The 17,692-nt window shown below is 37.0% G+C and overlaps 1 protein-coding gene and 1 long non-coding RNA gene across 12 annotated transcripts in view; both read right to left on the bottom strand.

The window, feature by feature from the left end:
* The window catches only part of LOC141378611 (uncharacterized), a 150,874-nt gene that overhangs the window by 100,747 nt on the left and 32,435 nt on the right, over window positions 1–17,692 (bottom strand). The window lies entirely within an intron of this gene.
* On the bottom strand, window positions 13,099–17,574 carry LOC148679559 (uncharacterized). Its single transcript, XR_015945086.1, has 3 exons — window positions 15,076–17,574; window positions 13,709–14,606; window positions 13,099–13,352 (listed from the first exon to the last, which is right to left on the bottom strand). It is a non-coding gene; the product is annotated as an uncharacterized LOC148679559 (long non-coding RNA).

The following is a 17,692-nucleotide window of genomic DNA, read 5'->3' as shown; positions in this document are numbered from 1 at the left end:
ATTTTGATGGTCCAGGATCAACATTAGTGAACCTTTATCTTGATGGTCCAGGATCAACATCACTGAATTTTAATCTTAATGGTCCAGGATCAACATCACTGATCTTTAATCTTGATGATCCAGGATCAACATCAGTGAATCTGAATCTTGATGGTCCAGGATCAACATTCCTGAATTTTAATTTTGATTGTCCAGGATCAACATCCCTGAATTTTAATCTTGATGGTCCAGGATCAACATCACTGAATTTCAATCTTGATGGTCCATGATCAACATCACTAAATTTTAATCTTGATGGTCCAGGATCAACATCAGTGAATTTTAATCTTGATGGTCCAGGATCAACATCACTGAATTTTAATTTTGATGGTCCTGGATCAACATCAGTGAATTTGAATCTTGATGGTCCAGGATCAACATCAGTGAATTTTAATTTTGATGGTCCAGGATCAACATCCGTGAAGTTTTATCTTGATGGTCCAGGATCAACTACACTAAATTTTAATCTTGATGGTACAGGATCAACATCAGTGAATTTTAATCTTGATGGTCCAGGATCAACATCACTGAATTTTAATTTTGATGGTCCAGGATCAACATCACTAAATTTTAATCTTGATGGTCCAGGATCAACATCACTGAATTTTTATCTTGATGGTCCAGGATCAACATTCCAGAATTTTAATCTTGATGGTCCAGGATCAACATCAGTGAATCTGAATCTTAATTGTCCAGGATCAACATTAGTGAATTTTAATCTTGATTGTCCAGGATCAACATCAGTGAATGTGAATCTTGATGGTCCAGTATCAACATCAGTGAATCTGAATCTTGATTGTCTAGGATCAACATCACTGAATTTTAATCTTGATGGTCCTGGATCAACATCCGTAAACTTTTATCTTGATGGTCCAGGATCAACATCACTAAATTTTAATCTTGATGGTCCATGATCAACATCAGTGAATTTTAATCTTGATGGTCCAGGATCAACATCACTGAATTTTAATTTTGATGGTCCAGGATCAACATCAGTGAATTTGAATCTTGATGGTCCAGGATCAACATCAGCGAATCTGAATCTTGATGGTCCAGGATCAACATCACTGAATTTTTATCTTGATGGTAAAAATTCATCAGTGAATTTTAATCTTGATGGTCCAGGATTAACATCACTGAAGTTTAATTTTGATGGTCCAGGATCAACATCAGTGAATTTGAATCTTGATGGTCCAGGATCAACATCAGAGAATCTGAATCTTGATGGTCCAGGATCAACATCACTGAATTTTAATCTTGATGGTCCAGGATCAACATCCCTGAATTTTAATCTTGATGGTCCAGGATCAACATCACTGAATTTCAATCTTGATGGTCCATGATCAACATCAGTGAACTTTAATCATGATGGTCCAGGATCAACATCACTGAATTTTAATCTTGATGTTCCAGGATCAACATCATTGAATTTTAATCTTGATGGTCCAGGATCAACATCACTGAATTTTAATTTTGATGGTCCAGGATCAACATCACTGAATTTTAATCTTGATGGTCCAGGATCAACATCACTGAATTTTAATCTTGATGGTCCAGGATCAACATCAGTGAATCTGAATCTTGATGGTCCAGGATCAACATCAGTGAATCTGAATCTTAATTGTCCAGGATCAACATTAGTGAATTTTAATCTTGATTGTCCAGGATCAACATCAGTGAATTTGAATCTTAATTGTCCAGGATCAACATTAGTGAATTTTAATCTTGATTGTCCAGGATCAACATCAGTGAATGTGAATCTTGATGGTCCTGGATCAACATCCGTAAACTTTTATCTTGATGGTCCAGGATCAACATCACTAAATTTTAATCTTGATGGTCCATGATCAACATCAGTGAATTTTAATCTTGATGGTCCAGGATCAACATCAGTGAATCTGAATCTTGATGGTCCAGGATCAACATCACTGAATTTTTATCTTGATGGTAAAAATTCATCAGTGAATTTTAATCTTGATGGTCCAGGATTAACATCACTGACGTTTAATTTTGATGGTCCAGGATCACCATCAGTGAATTTGAATCTTGATGGTCCAGGATCAACATCAGAGAATCTGAATCTTGATGGTCCAGGATCAACATCACTGAATTTTAATCTTGATGGTCCAGGATCAACATCCCTGAATTTTAATCTTGATGGTCCATGATCAACATCAGTGAACTTTAATCATGATGGTCCAGGATCAACATCACTGAATTTTAATCTTGATGGTCCAGGATCAACATCATTGAATTTTAATCTTGATGGTCCAGGATCAACATCACTGAATTTTAATTTTGATGGTCCAGGATCAACATCACTGAATTTTAATCTTGTTGGTCCAGGATCAACATCACTGAATTTTAATCTTGATGGTCCAGGATCAACATCAGTGAATCTGAATCTTGATGGTCCAGGATCAACATCACTGAATTTTTATCTTGATGGTCCAGGATCAACATTACTGAATTTTAATCTTGATGGTCCAAGATCAACAACAGTGAATTTTAATCTTGATGGTCCAGGATCAACATCACTGAATTTTAATTTTGATAATCCAGGATCAACATTACTGAATTTTAATCTTGATGGTCCAGGATCAACATCAGTAAATTTTAAATTTGATGGTCCAGGATCAACATCACTGAATTTTAATTTTGATAATCCAGGATCAACATTACTGAATTTTAATCTTGATGGTCCAGGATCAACATCAGTGAATTTTAAATTTGATGGTCCAGGATCAACATTTGTGAACCTTTATCTTGATGGTCCAGGATCAACATCGCTGAATTTTAATCTTGATGGTCCAGGATCAACATCACTGATCTTTAATCTTGATGATCCAGGATCAACATCAGTGAATCTGAATCTTGATGGTCCAGGATCAACATCCCTGAATTTTAATCTTGATGGTCCAGGATCAACATCCCTGAATTTTAATCTTGATGGTCCAGGATCAACATCACTGAGTTTCAATCTTGATGGTCCATGATCAACATCACTAAATTTTAATCTTGATGGTCCAGGATCAACATCAGTGAATTTTAATCTTGATGGTCCAGGATCAACATCACTGAATTTTAATTTTGATGGTCCTGGATCAACATCAGTGAATTTGAATCTTGATGGTCCAGGATCAACATCAGTGAATTTTAATTTTGATGGTCCTGGATCAACATCCGTGAACTTTTATCTTGATGGTCCAGGATCAACATCACTAAATTTTAATCTTGATGGTACAGGATCAACATCAGTGAATTTTAATCTTGATGGTCCAGGATCAACATCACTGAATTTTAATTTTGATGGTCCAGGATCAACATCACTAAATTTTAATCTTGATGGTCCAGGATCAACATCACTGAATTTTTATCTTGATGGTCCAGGATCTACATTACTGAATTTTAATCTTGATGGTCAGGGATCAACATCAGTGAATCTGAATCTTAATTGTCCAGGATCAACATCACCAAATTTTTATCTAGATGGTCCAGGATCAACATTACTGAATTTTAATCTTGATGGTCCAGGATTAACATCACTGAATTTTAATTTTGATAGTCCAGGATCAACATCAGTGATGTTGAATCTTGATGGTCCAGGATCAACATTACTGAATTTTAATCTTGATGGTCCAGGATCAACATCACTGAATTTTAATCTTGATGGTCCAGGATCAACATTACTAAATTTTAATCTTGATGGTCCAGGATCAACATCAGTAAATCTGAATCTTGATGGTCCAGGATCAACATTAGTGAATTTAAATCTTGATGGTCCAGGATCAACATCAGTGAATTTGAATCTTGATGGTCCAGTATCAACATCAGTGAATCTGAATCTTGATTGTCCAGGATCAACATCACTGAATTTTTATCTTGATGGTCCAGGATCAACATTACTGAATTTTAATCTTGATGGTCCAGGATCAACATCACTGAATTTTAATCTTGATGGTCCAGGATCAACATTACTAAATTTTAATCTTGATGGTCCAGGATCAACATCAGTAAATCTGAATCTTGATGGTCCAGGATCAACATTAGTGAATTTAAATCTTGATGGTCCAGGATCAACATCAGTGAATTTGAATCTTGATGGTCCAGTATCAACATCAGTGAATCTGAATCTTGATTGTCCAGGATCAACATCACTGAATTTTAATCTTGATGGTCCTGGATCAACATCCGTGAACTTTTATCTTGATGGTCCAGGATCATTAACACTAAATTTTAATCTTGATGGTACAGGATCAACATCAGTGATATTTAATCTTGATGGTCCAGGATCAACATCACTGAATTTTAATTTTGATGGTCCAGGATCAACATCAGTGAATTTGAATCTTGATGGTCCAGGATCAACATCAGTGAATCTGAATCTTGATGGTCCAGGATCAACATCACTGAATTTTAATCTTGATGGTCCAGGATCAACATTACTGAATTTTAATCTTGATGGTCCAGGATCAACATCAGTGAATTTTAATCTTGATGGTCCAGGATCAACATCACTGAATTTTAATTTTGATGGTCCAGGATCAACATTACTGAATTTTAATCTTGATGGTCCAGGATCAACATCAGTGAATTTGAATCTTGATGGTCCAGGATCAACATCAGTAAATCTGAATCTTGATGGTCCAGGATCAATATTAGTGAATTTTAATCTTGATGGTCCAGGTTCAACATCAGTGAATTTGAATCTTGATGGTCCAGTATCAACATCAGTGAATCTGAATCTTGATGGTCCTGGATCAACATCACTGAATTTGAATTTTGATGGTCCAGGATCAACATCAGTGAATTTGAATCTTGATGGTCCAGGATCAACATCAGTGAATCTGAATCTTGAAGGTCCAGGATCAACATCACTGAATTTTTATCTTGATGGTCCAGGATCAACATTACTGAATTTTAATCTTGATGGTCCAGGATCAACATCACTGAAATTTAATCTTGTTGGTCTAGGATCAACATCACTGAATTTTTATCTTGATGGTCCAGGATCAACATCAGTGAATTTTAATCTTGATGGTCCAGGATCAACATCACTGAATTTTAATCTTGATGGTCCAGGATCAACATCAGTGAACTTTTATCTTGATGGTCCAGGATCAACATCACTGAATTTTAATCTTGATGGTCCAGGATCAACATCACTAAATTTTAATCTTGATGGTCCAGGATCAACATCATTGAATTTTAATCTTGATGGTCCAGGATCAACATCAGTGAATTTTAATCTTGATGGTCCAGGATCAACATCAGTGAATTTTAATATTGATGGTCCAGTATGAAGGTAATTCAGTTGCGAAACTCGAGAGCTTGCAAATGTAAATGTGAGCACTTGTGATAATAATATTTGTATGTGTAGGTTGAAATGTACACTTACAGCTCTGATGTGAACAGCTGAAATCCTCGATTTGCACACACACACAACAATCCACACACTTGTGTTTTAAATTGGAAGTTGCAGATTAATAGTTGTGCATTTGTAAAATGTCATTCACAAATACAAAGTGACAGACACACGTGTGCAAGGCAAATTTGATTGCATCTCCATTCTACAACCACAGGTCGGCACTCACAACCTCTCAGATTCGTCAGTACAACTACAAATCTCCCGCGCTCTGACTTTTGCTACACATCTCCCGCGATCTCTGTAGCAGAACTCATCTGTGCACTCGCAGATGCAGAGGCGTGAGCAGCGCGGGGCGGGGGAGGGGCGGGGGAGGGGCGGGGCAGGTGTAAAGCTGTTTGATTGGCTGATGCCTGACCAATGAACAATGCCAGCAGCCAAGAGGACTGAGGTGCAAAATAATCATTTCCCACGATTATTTCATTAGTTAGGGTTTATTTAAACTCTTTTCTGAAGAGATTCTTGTTAAAAAATCATAAATTCTGTGGAAATGTACATACCAGTAAAAGAGCAGCAAAGCCAGTTTATTGGCTAGAGCCAGCCAATGAGATGGGGCGTTTCTGTTTGTCAGCACACAGGGCAGCTCACGTTGTTGGAGGCCTCGAGCAATCAGAGGGTAAGTTATGATTTTTAATAATTATCTATATGTTCAATACTGTTAGCTAAGCTGAGGACTGTGCTGGGTGCTTCTCTTGTTTGTTTCTTATATAAGAAAACAGTTATGAGTTATGTAGGAGCTGCTTTCTATCATGTTATATGGTTCTAAAGATACGATTCAACCCACATGAAATAAGAAGTTGTAATAGTATTTATAGTAAATAATAGTACGTTTTTGAACCATACTAACTATAATAAACTGTATTATACTGTATATACTGCAGTATCTACAACTTTGTTAATGAATGCAACAGCACACTGTAGTATTAACTAGCATAAACTTTAATAAATTGAAGTATATTTACACACACATTAATAGCAATTAAAAATAACACTAGGCGTTTCAGTTTCTTACAGATCATACCGGTTTTTGTTATTATAACCTGCATCATATCTATCTATCCATCTATCTATTTACATGTTTGTGTACAGTGTGTCCTTTATATCACTTTTTTAATTATGAACGTTACTAACTATAGGTTATTTCTCAGTTTCCTGTAAGGATGGAGTGACAGGAGAGATCAGCATGTTTCAAGTCGATGAGGAACTCAGAGAAGCTGCATAGCTTGAATAGGATGTTATTTATGCTAAAGATGACATGATGATCCAGCTCATCTACAAACACTTCAAAATGATTCAGATCGTTCAAGAGGAAGCCGACCATTTGTTTTCTCTTTTTACCTGCCAAGATGACTACAGATTTGAACAAAACACACACTCACCCACACACACAACTTTTATTTTGATAATTGTTTAATGTAGTATTTTTACACTTTACTGTAAGGCAGGGGTGTCAAACTCAGTTCCTGGAGGGCCGTAACCCTGCACGTTTTTAGTTGCAACCCTGCTTCAACACACTCAAGTGAAAGTTTCAAACAAACCTGAAGGACTCATTTAGTTTGATCAGGTGTGTTTAATTAGGGTTAGAACTAAACTTTGCAAAGCTGCAGCCCTCCAGGAACTGAGTTTGACACCTGTTCTGTAAGGGAATGTTATTTGTCAAATAAAATTTACAGTCCAAATAAGTGCAGTGCAAATGTCTAGTTACTTGTATTGAAATATTTCAGGGTTTTTCCTTGTTCATAATGAGATGGAGGTGGTAAATCCAACTTCATCATTACCCATCAAATGTTATCTCCTCTTTAATACTTTGCTCAAGCCTTTACTAATGGTCAGAAAGCAAGCCATTGTGTAAAGCTGGTTGATGCTCGCTATAATAGAGAGAGATGATGACTGTTCAGCTTATGTTGCTTAACCCTGCAGATGAGATGCTCAAAGTGGACCCTCAGCTGAGCGATGGACACTGTCTCCCTCACCTAGTTGCTCTTCCTTTGAACACACATATCATGTTGAAGGATGCAAGTTGTGGACCTAAATCAGATGTAATGCATGTAGATGTATAAATCAGAAAGAAATGAAACTGCTTTAAAATGTATTAGGTTTTACATATAAAGTATACTTCAATTTATTAAAGTTTATGCTAGTTAATACTACAGTGTGCTGTTGCATTCATTAACAAAGTTGTAGATACTGCAAAATATACAGTATAATACAGTTTATTATAGTTAGTATGGTTCAAAAACGTAATATTATCTACTATAAATACTATTACAACTTATTTCATGTGGGTTGAATCGTATCTTTAGAACCATATAACATGATAGAAAGCAGCTCCTACATAACTCATAACTGTTTTCTTATATAAGAAACAAACAAGAGAAGCACCCAGCACAGTCCTTAGCTTAGCTAACAGTATTGAACATATAGATAATTATTAAAAATCATAACTTACCCTCTGATTGCCCGAGGCCTCCAACAACGTGAGCTGCCCTGTGTGGTGACAAACAGAAACGCCCCATCTCATTGGCTGGCTCTAGCCAATAAACTGGCTTTGCTGCTCTTTTACTGGTATGTACATTTCCACAGAATTTATGATTTTTAACAAGAATCTCTTCAGAAAAGAGTTTAAATAAACCCTAACTAATGAAATAATCGTGGGAAATGATTATTTTGCACCTCAGTCCTCTTGGCTGCTGGCATTGTTCATTGGTCAGGCATCAGCCAATCAAACAGCTTTACACCTGCCGCGCCCCTCCCCCGCCCCTCCCCCGCCCCGCGCTGCTCACGCCTCTGCATCTGCGAGTGCACAGATGAGTTCTGCTACAGAGATCGCGGGAGATGTGTAGCAAAAGTCAGAGCGCGGGAGATTTGTAGTTGTACTGACGAATCTGAGAGGTTGTGAGTGCCGACCTGTGGTTGTAGAATGGAGATGCAATCAAATTTGCCTTGCACACGTGTGTCTGTCACTTTGTATTTGTGAATGACATTTTACAAATGCACAACTATTAATCTGCAACTTCCAATTTAAAACACAAGTGTGTGGATTGTTGTGTGTGTGTGCAAATCGAGGATTTCAGCTGTTCACATCAGAGCTGTAAGTGTACATTTCAACCTACACATACAAATATTATTATCACAAGTGCTCACATTTACATTTGCAAGCTCTCGAGTTTCGCAACTGAATTACCTTCATAGTCCAGGATCAACATCACTGAAATTTAATATTGTTGGTCCAGGATCAACATCACTGAATTTTTATCTTGATGGTCCAGGATCAACATCACTGAATTTTAATTTTGATGGTCCAGGATCAACATTAGTGAACCTTTATCTTGATGGTCCAGGATCAACATCACTGAATTTTAATCTTGATGGTCCAGGATCAACATCCCTGAATTTTAATCTTGATGGTCCAGGATCAACATCACTGAATTTTAATTTTGATGGTCCTGGATCAACATCCGTGAACTTTTATCTTGATGGTCCAGGATCAACATAAATAAATTTTAATCTTGATGGTCCAGGATCAACATCAGTGAATTTGAATCTTGATGGTCCAGGATCAACATCAGTGAATCTGAATCTTGATGGTCCAGGATCAATATTAGTGAATTTTAATCTTGATGGTCCAGGAACAACATCAGTGAATTTGAATCTTGATGGTCCAGTATCAACATCAGTGAATCTGAATCTTGATTGTCCAGGATCAACATCACTGAATTTTAATCTTGATGGTCCTGGATCAACATCACTGAATTTGAATTTTGATGGTCCAGGATCAACATCAGTGAATTTGAATCTTGATGGTCCAGGATCAACATCAGTGAATCTGAATCTTGAAGGTCCAGGATCAACATCACTGAATTTTTATCTTGATGGTCCAGGATCAACATTACTGAATTTTAATCTTGATGGTCCAGGATCAACATCACTGAAATTTAATCTTGTTGGTCTAGGATCAACATCACTGAATTTTTATCTTGATGGTCCAGGATCAACATCACTGAATTTTAAATTTGATGGTCCAGGATCAACATTTGTGAACCTTTATCTTGATGGTCCAGGATCAACATCAGTGAACTTTTATCTTGATGGTCCAGGATCAACATCACTGAATTTTAATCTTGATGGTCCAGGATCAACATCACTAAATTTTAATCTTGATGGTCCAGGATCAACATCATTGAATTTTAATCTTGATGGTCCAGGATCAACATCAGTGAATTTTAATCTTGATGGTCCAGGATCAACATCAGTGAATTTTTATATTGATGGTCCAGGATCAACATCACTGAAATTTAATATTGTTGGTCCAGGATCAACATCACTGAATTTTTATCTTGATGGTCCAGGATCAACATCACTGAATTTTAATTTTGATGGTCCAGGATCAACATTAGTGAACCTTTATCTTGATGGTCCAGGATCAACATCACTGAATTTTAATCTTGATGGTCCAGGATCAACATCCCTGAATTTTAATCTTGATGGTCCAGGATCAACATCCCTGAATTTGAATCTTGATGGTCCATGATCAACATCAGTGAACTTTAATCTTGATGGTCCAGGATCAACATCACTGAATTTTAATCTTGATGGTCCAGGATCAAAATCATTGAATTTTAATCTTGATGGTCCAGGATCAACATCACTGAATTTTAATCTTGATGGTCCAGGATCAACATCACTGAATTTTAATTTTGATGGTCCAGGATCAACATTACTGAATTTTAATCTTGATGGTCCAGGATCAACATCAGTGAATTTGAATCTTGATGGTCCAGGATCAACATCAGTGAATCTGAAACTTGATGGTCCAGGGTCAACATCACCAAATTTTTATCTTGATGATCCAGGATCAACATTACTGAATTTTAATCTTGATGGTCCAGGATCAACAACAGTAAATTTTAATCTTGATGGTCCAGGATCAACATCAGTGAATCTAAATCTTGATGGTCCAGGATCAACATTAGTGAATTTTAATCTTGATGGTCTAGGATCAACATCACAGAATTTTTATCTTGATGGTCCTGGATCAACATTACTGAATTTTAATCTTGATGGTCCTGGATCAAAATCCGTGAACTTTTATCTTGATGGTCCAGGATCAACATCACTAAATTTTAATCTTGATGGTCCAGGATCAACATCACTGAATTTCAATCTTGATGGTCCAGGATCAACATCATTGAATTTTAATCGTGATGGTCCAGGATCAACATCACTGAATTTTAATTTTGATGGTCCAGGATCAACATTAGTAAACCTTTATCTTGATGGTCCATGATCAACATCACTGAATTTTAATCTTGATTGTCCAGGATCAACATCACTGATCTTTAATCTTGATGATCCAGGATCAACATCAGTGAATCTGAATCTTGATGGTCCAGGATCAACATCCCTGAATTTTAATCTTGTTGGTCCAGGATCAACATCCCTGAATTTTAATCTTGATGGTCCAGGATCAACATCACTGAATTTCAATCTTGATGGTCCATGATCAACATCAGTGAACTTTAATCTTGATGATCCAGGATCAACATCACTGAATTTTAATCTTGATGGTCCAGGATCAACATCACTGATCTTTAATCTTGATGATCCAGGATCAACATCAGTGAATCTGAATCTTGATGGTCCAGGATCAACATCACTGAATTTTTATCTTGATGGTCCAGGATCAACATTACTGAATTTTAATCTTGATGGTCCAGGATCAACAACAGTGAATTTTAATCTTGATGGTCCAGGATCAACATCACTGAATTTTAATTTTGATGGTCCAGGATCAACATTACTGAATTTTAATCTTGATGGTCCAGGATCAACATCAGTGAATTTGAATCTTGATGGTCCAGGATCAACATTAGTGAATTTTAATCTTGATATTCCAGTATCAACATCACTGAATTTTAATCTTGATGGTCCAGGATCAACATCAGTGAACTTTTATCTTGATGGTCCAGGATCAACATCACTGAATTTTAATCTTGATGGTCCAGGATCAACATCACTGAATTTTAATCTTGATGGTCCAGGATCAACATCATTGAATTTTAATCTTGATGGTCCAGGATCAACATCAGTGAATTTTAATCTTGATGGTCCAGGATCAACATCAGTGAATTTTAATATTGATGGTCCAGGATCAACATCACTGAAATTTAATATTGTTGGTCCAGGATCAACATCAGTGAATTTGAATCTTGATGGTCCAGGATCAACATCAGTGAATCTGAATCTTGATGGTCCAGGATCAACATCAGTGAATTTGAATCTTGATGGTCCAGGATCAACATCAGTGAATTTTTATCTTGATGGTCCAGGATCAACATTACTGAATTTTAATCTTGATGGTCCAGGATCAACAACAGTGAATTTTAATCTTGATGGTCCAGGATCAACATCACTGAATTTTAATTTTGATGGTCCAGGATCAACATTACTGAATTTTAATCTTGATGGTCCAGGATCAACATCAGTGAATTTGAATCTTGATGGTCCAGGATCAACATTAGTGAATTTTAATCTTGATATTCCAGTATCAACATCACTGAATTTTAATCTTGATGGTCCAGGATCAACATCAGTGAACTTTTATCTTGATGGTCCAGGATCAACATCACTGAATTTTAATCTTGATGGTCCAGGATCAACATCACTGAATTTTAATCTTGATGGTCCAGGATCAACATCATTGAATTTTAATCTTGATGGTCCAGGATCAACATCAGTGAATTTTAATCTTGATGGTCCAGGATCAACATCAGTGAATTTTAATATTGATGGTCCAGGATCAACATCACTGAAATTTAATATTGTTGGTCCAGGATCAACATCAGTGAATTTGAATCTTGATGGTCCAGGATCAACATCAGTGAATCTGAATCTTGATGGTCCAGGATCAACATCAGTGAATTTGAATCTTGATGGTCCAGGATCAACATCAGTGAATCTGAATCTTGAAGGTCCAGGATCAACATTACTGAATTTTAATCTTGATGGTCCAGGATCAACATCACTGAAATTTAATCTTGTTGGTCTAGGATCAACATCACTGAATTTTTATCTTGATGGTCCAGGATCAACATCAGTGAATTTTAATCTTGATGGTCCAGGATCAACATCACTGAATTTTACATTTGATGGTCCAGGATCAACATTTGTGAACCTTTATCTTGATGGTCCAGTATCAACATCACTGAAATTTAATCTTGATGGTCCAGGATCAACATCAGTGAACTTTTATCTTGATGGTCCAGGATCAACATCACTGAATTTTAATCTTGATGGTCCAGGATCAACATCACTGAATTTTAATCTTGATGGTCCAGGATCAACATCAGTGAATTTTAATCTTGATGGTCCAGGATCAACATCAGTGAATTTTAATATTGATGGTCCAGAATCAACATCACTGAAATTTAATATTGTTGGTCCAGGATCAACATCACTGAATTTTTATCTTGATGGTCCAGGATCAACATCAGTGAATCTGAATCTTGATGGTCCAGGATCAACATTAGTGATTTTTAATCTTGATGGTCCAGGATCAACATCAATGAATTTTAATCTTGATTGTCCAGGATCAACATCAGTGAATTTTTATCTTGATGGTCCAGGATCAACATTACTGAATTTTAATCTTGATGGTCCTGGATCAACATCCGTGAACTTTTATCTTGATGGTCCAGGATCAACATCACTAAATTTTAATCTTGATGGTACAGGATCAACATCAGTGAATTTTAATATTGATGGTCCAGGATCAACATCACTGAATTTTAATTTTGATGGTCCAGGATCAACATCAGTGACTTTGAATCTTGATGGTCCAGGATCAACATCAGTGAATCTGAATCTTGATGGTCCAGGATCAACATCACTGAATTTTTATCTTGATGGTCCAGGATCAACATCAGTGAATTTTAATCTTGATGGTCCAGGATTAACATCACTGAATTTTAATCTTGATGGTCCAGGATCAACATCACTGAATTTTAATTTTGATGGTCCAGGATCAACATCAGTGAATTTGAATCTTGATGGTCCAGGATCAACATCAGTGAATCTGAATCTTGATGGTCCAGGATCAACATCCCTGAATTTTTATCTTGATGGTCCAGGATCAACATTACTGAATTTTAATCTTGATGGTCCAGGATAAACATCAGTGAATTTTAATCTTGATGCTCCAGGATTAACATCACTGAATTTTAATTTTGATGGTCCAGGATCAACATCAGTGAATTTGAATCTTGATGGTCCAGGATCAACATCAGTGAATCTGAATCTTGATGGTCCAGGATCAACATCACTGAATTTTTATCTTGATGGTCCAGGATCAACATTACTGAATTTTAATCTTGATGGTCCAGGATCAACATCACTGAAATTTATTCTTGATGGTCCATGATCAACTTCACTGAATTTTTATCTTGATGGTCCAGGATCAACATCAGTGAATTTTAATCTTGATGGTCCAGGATCAACATCAGTGAATTTTAATTTTGATGGTCCAGGATCAACATTAGTGAATTTTCATCTAGATGGTCCTGGATCAACATCAGTGAATTTTAATCTTGATGGTCCAGGATCAACATCAGTGAATTTTAATCTTGATGGTCCAGGATCAACATCAGTGAATCTGAATCTTGATGGTCCTGGATCAACATCCCTGAATTTTAATCTTGATGGTCCAGGATCAACATTAGTGAATCTGAATCTTGATGGTCCAGGATCAACATCACTGAATTTTGATGGTCCTGGATCAACATCCCTGAATTTTAATCTTGATGGTCCAGGATCAACATCCCTGAACTTTAATCTTGATGGTCCAGGATCAACATCACTGAATTTTAATCTTGATGGTCCAGGATCAACATCCCTGAATTTTAATCTTGATGGTCCAGGATCAACATCCCTGAATTTGAATCTTGATGGTCCATGATCAACATCAGTGAACTTTAATCTTGATGGTCCAGGATCAACATCCCTGAATTTTAATCTTGATGGTCCAGGATCAACATCCCTGAATTTGAATCTTGATGGTCCATGATCAACATCAGTGAACTTTAATCTTGATGGTCCAGGATCAACATCACTGAATTTTAATCTTGATGGTCCAGAATCAACATCACTGAATTTTAATCTTGATGGTCCAGGATCAACATCAGTGAATTTGACTCTTGATGGTCCAGGATCAACATCAGTGAATCTGAATCTTGATGGTCCAGGATCAACATTAGTGAATTTTAATCTTGATGGTCCAGGATCAACATCAATGAATTTTAATCTTGATTGTCCAGGATCAACATCAGTGAATTTTTATCTTGATGGTCCAGGATCAACATTACTGAATTTTAATCTTGATGGTCCTGGATCAACATCCGTGAACTTTTATCTTGATGGTCCAGGATCAACATCACTAAATTTTAATCTTGATGGTACAGGATCAACATCAGTGAATTTTAATCTTGATGGTCCAGGATCAACATCACTGAATTTTAATTTTGATGGTCCAGGATCAACATCAGTGACTTTGAATCTTGATGGTCCAGGATCAACATCAGTGAATCTGAATCTTGATGGTCCAGGATCAACATCACTGAATTTTTATCTTGATGGTCCAGGATCAACATTACTGAATTTTAATCTTGATGGTCCAGGATCAACATCAGTGAATTTTAATCTTGATGGTCCAGGATTAACATCACTGAATTTTAGGGATGTAACGGTATTGTAAATACCGTCATACCGCAATATTAAATTTCGATATTACCGAAGTCGCATGACTCGGTAAAACTATAGGTCTTCTGAGAAAATTTGCTCAGGCGAATGAAGCGAACGGGAGGTGGCTGAAACTTCATTTCCCATCAGCCCCGGCGTGGCCATAATCCTTTGCGGTCTGTTATCGCTACAGATCCAGTAATGCGGAAATGGAGTGTGCTGCTAGTAGCGGAGATGAAAAAAAAGATGGAAATGATCGAACCTAAAGCGGGTGTTTTCGCCGCGCGCGTGCTGAATAGCGGTGCTGTCGCGCGCGTTCTGATCAGCTGTGTTGTGGCGCGCGTATTGTAAAGCGCCGAGGGGGGGTTGAGCGCGCCTACTGAAGGGCTGGACTGGACGGAGGTTGTGTCGCGTCGCGGGGGCACTTTTGATCGTTTTGGAAGGGCATTTTCTATCCAAGACTAAAAAGGGCATGTGCACTGCACAGGTTGAGCCCTATGTGTGCACGTGCCTGCAAATTGGGGAATACGACTAATAACAGTCATGGGGACTGCAGAAACACAGCACACTGTTCAGATTGATGCAGACATTGACTTGTACCGCAAAGAGACCTCTATCTCACTCATGGTTTGTCTTCTCAAGTGGGGGAAAGACAATGCACAACGTTACCCACTGCTGTCAACATGGGCCAAGTCATATCTCTCTTGTCCCAGAAACCTCAGTCCCAAATGAGAGGGGTTTTTTCTGTTGCAGGGGACATTGTAAATACCCAGAGATCCCAGCTTTTACCAGATTATAGTTATATGATAATTTTCCTTTAAACCCATCTCTATCTAAGTGAGTGATTAAATGTTAAATGTGATGAGTTTTCAACAATACTAAATTGAAACTTTATTTTTTTACATGGTTTAATAATTTTTTGTTATTAAAATTGAAGTTCCTGTTTCAAAGCTAACAGATAGATGGCTAATTTGTATGTCATTGACACTTTTGGAACTTTTTTGGAGTATTTTCAAAAGTTTTTTTTTTCCTGTAAATGATTCAATAAATACCGTACCGTGACATTCATACCGAGGTATTACCGTACCGTGAAATTCTGATACCGTTACATCCCTACTGAATTTTAATCTTGATGGTCCAGGATCAACATCACTGAATTTTAATTTTGATGGTCCAGGATCAACATCAGTGAATTTGAATCTTGATGGTCCAGGATCAACATCAGTGAATCTGAATCTTGATGGTCCAGGATCAACATCACTGAATTTTAATTTTGATGGTCCAGGATCAACATCAGTGAATTTGAATCTTGATGGTCCAGGATCAACATCAGTGAATCTGAATCTTGATGGTCCAGGATCAACATCAGTGAATTTGAATCTTGATGGTCCAGGATCAACATCAGTGAATCTGAATCTTGATGGTCCAGGATCAACATCACTGAATTTTTATCTTGATGGTCCAGGATCAACATTACTGAATTTTAATCTTGATGGTCCAGGATCAACATCACTGAAATTTATTCTTGATGGTCCAGGATCAACTTCACTGAATTTTTATCTTGATGGTCCAGGATCAACATCAGTGAATTTTAATCTTGATGGTCCAGGATCAACATCAGTAAATTTTAATTTTGATGGTCCAGGATCAACATTAGTGAATTTTCATCTAGATGGTCCTGGATCAACATCAGTGAATTTTAATCTTGATGGTCCAGGATCAACATCAGTGAATTTTAATCTTGATGGTCCAGGATCAACATCAGTGAATCTGAATCTTGATGGTCCTGGATCAACATCCCTGAATTTTAATCTTGATGGTCCAGGATCAACATTAGTGAATCTGAATCTTGATGGTCCAGGATCAACATCACTGAATTTTGATGGTCCTGGATCAACATCCCTGAATTTTAATCTTGATGGTCCAGGATCAACATCCCTGAACTTTAATCTTGATGGTCCAGGATCAACATCACTGAATTTTAATCTTGATGGTCCAGGATCAACATCAGTGAACTTTTATCTTGATGGTCCAGGATCAACAACACTGAATTTGAATCTTGATGGTCCAGGATCAATATCACTGAATTTTAATCTTGATGGTTCAGAATCAACAACAATGAATTGAAATCTTGATGGTCCAGGATCAACATCAGTGAATTTGAGTCTTGATGGTCCAGGATCAACATCAGTGAATTTTTATCTTGATGGTCCAGGATCAACATCAGTAATATTTAATCTTGATGGTCCAGGATCAACATCACTGAATTTTTATCTTGATGGTCCAGGATCAACATTACTGAATTTTAATCTTGATGGTCCAGGATCAACATCAGTGAATTTTAATCTTGATGGTCCAGGATTAACATCACTGAATTTTAGGGATGTAACGGTATTGTAAATACCGTCATACCGCAATATTAAATTTCGATATTACCGAAGTCGCATGACTCGGTAAAACTATAGGTCTTCTGAGAAAATTTGCTCAGGCGAATGA

The sequence above is a fragment of the Danio rerio genome, chromosome 17 (assembly GCF_052040795.2).
Source record: "Danio rerio strain M-AB ecotype USA chromosome 17, GRCz13ab, whole genome shotgun sequence".
NCBI lineage: Eukaryota > Metazoa > Chordata > Actinopteri > Cypriniformes > Danionidae > Danio > Danio rerio.
The sequence above is the reverse complement of the archived record's forward strand: the minus strand, read 5'-3'. Positions and strand labels throughout refer to the sequence as shown.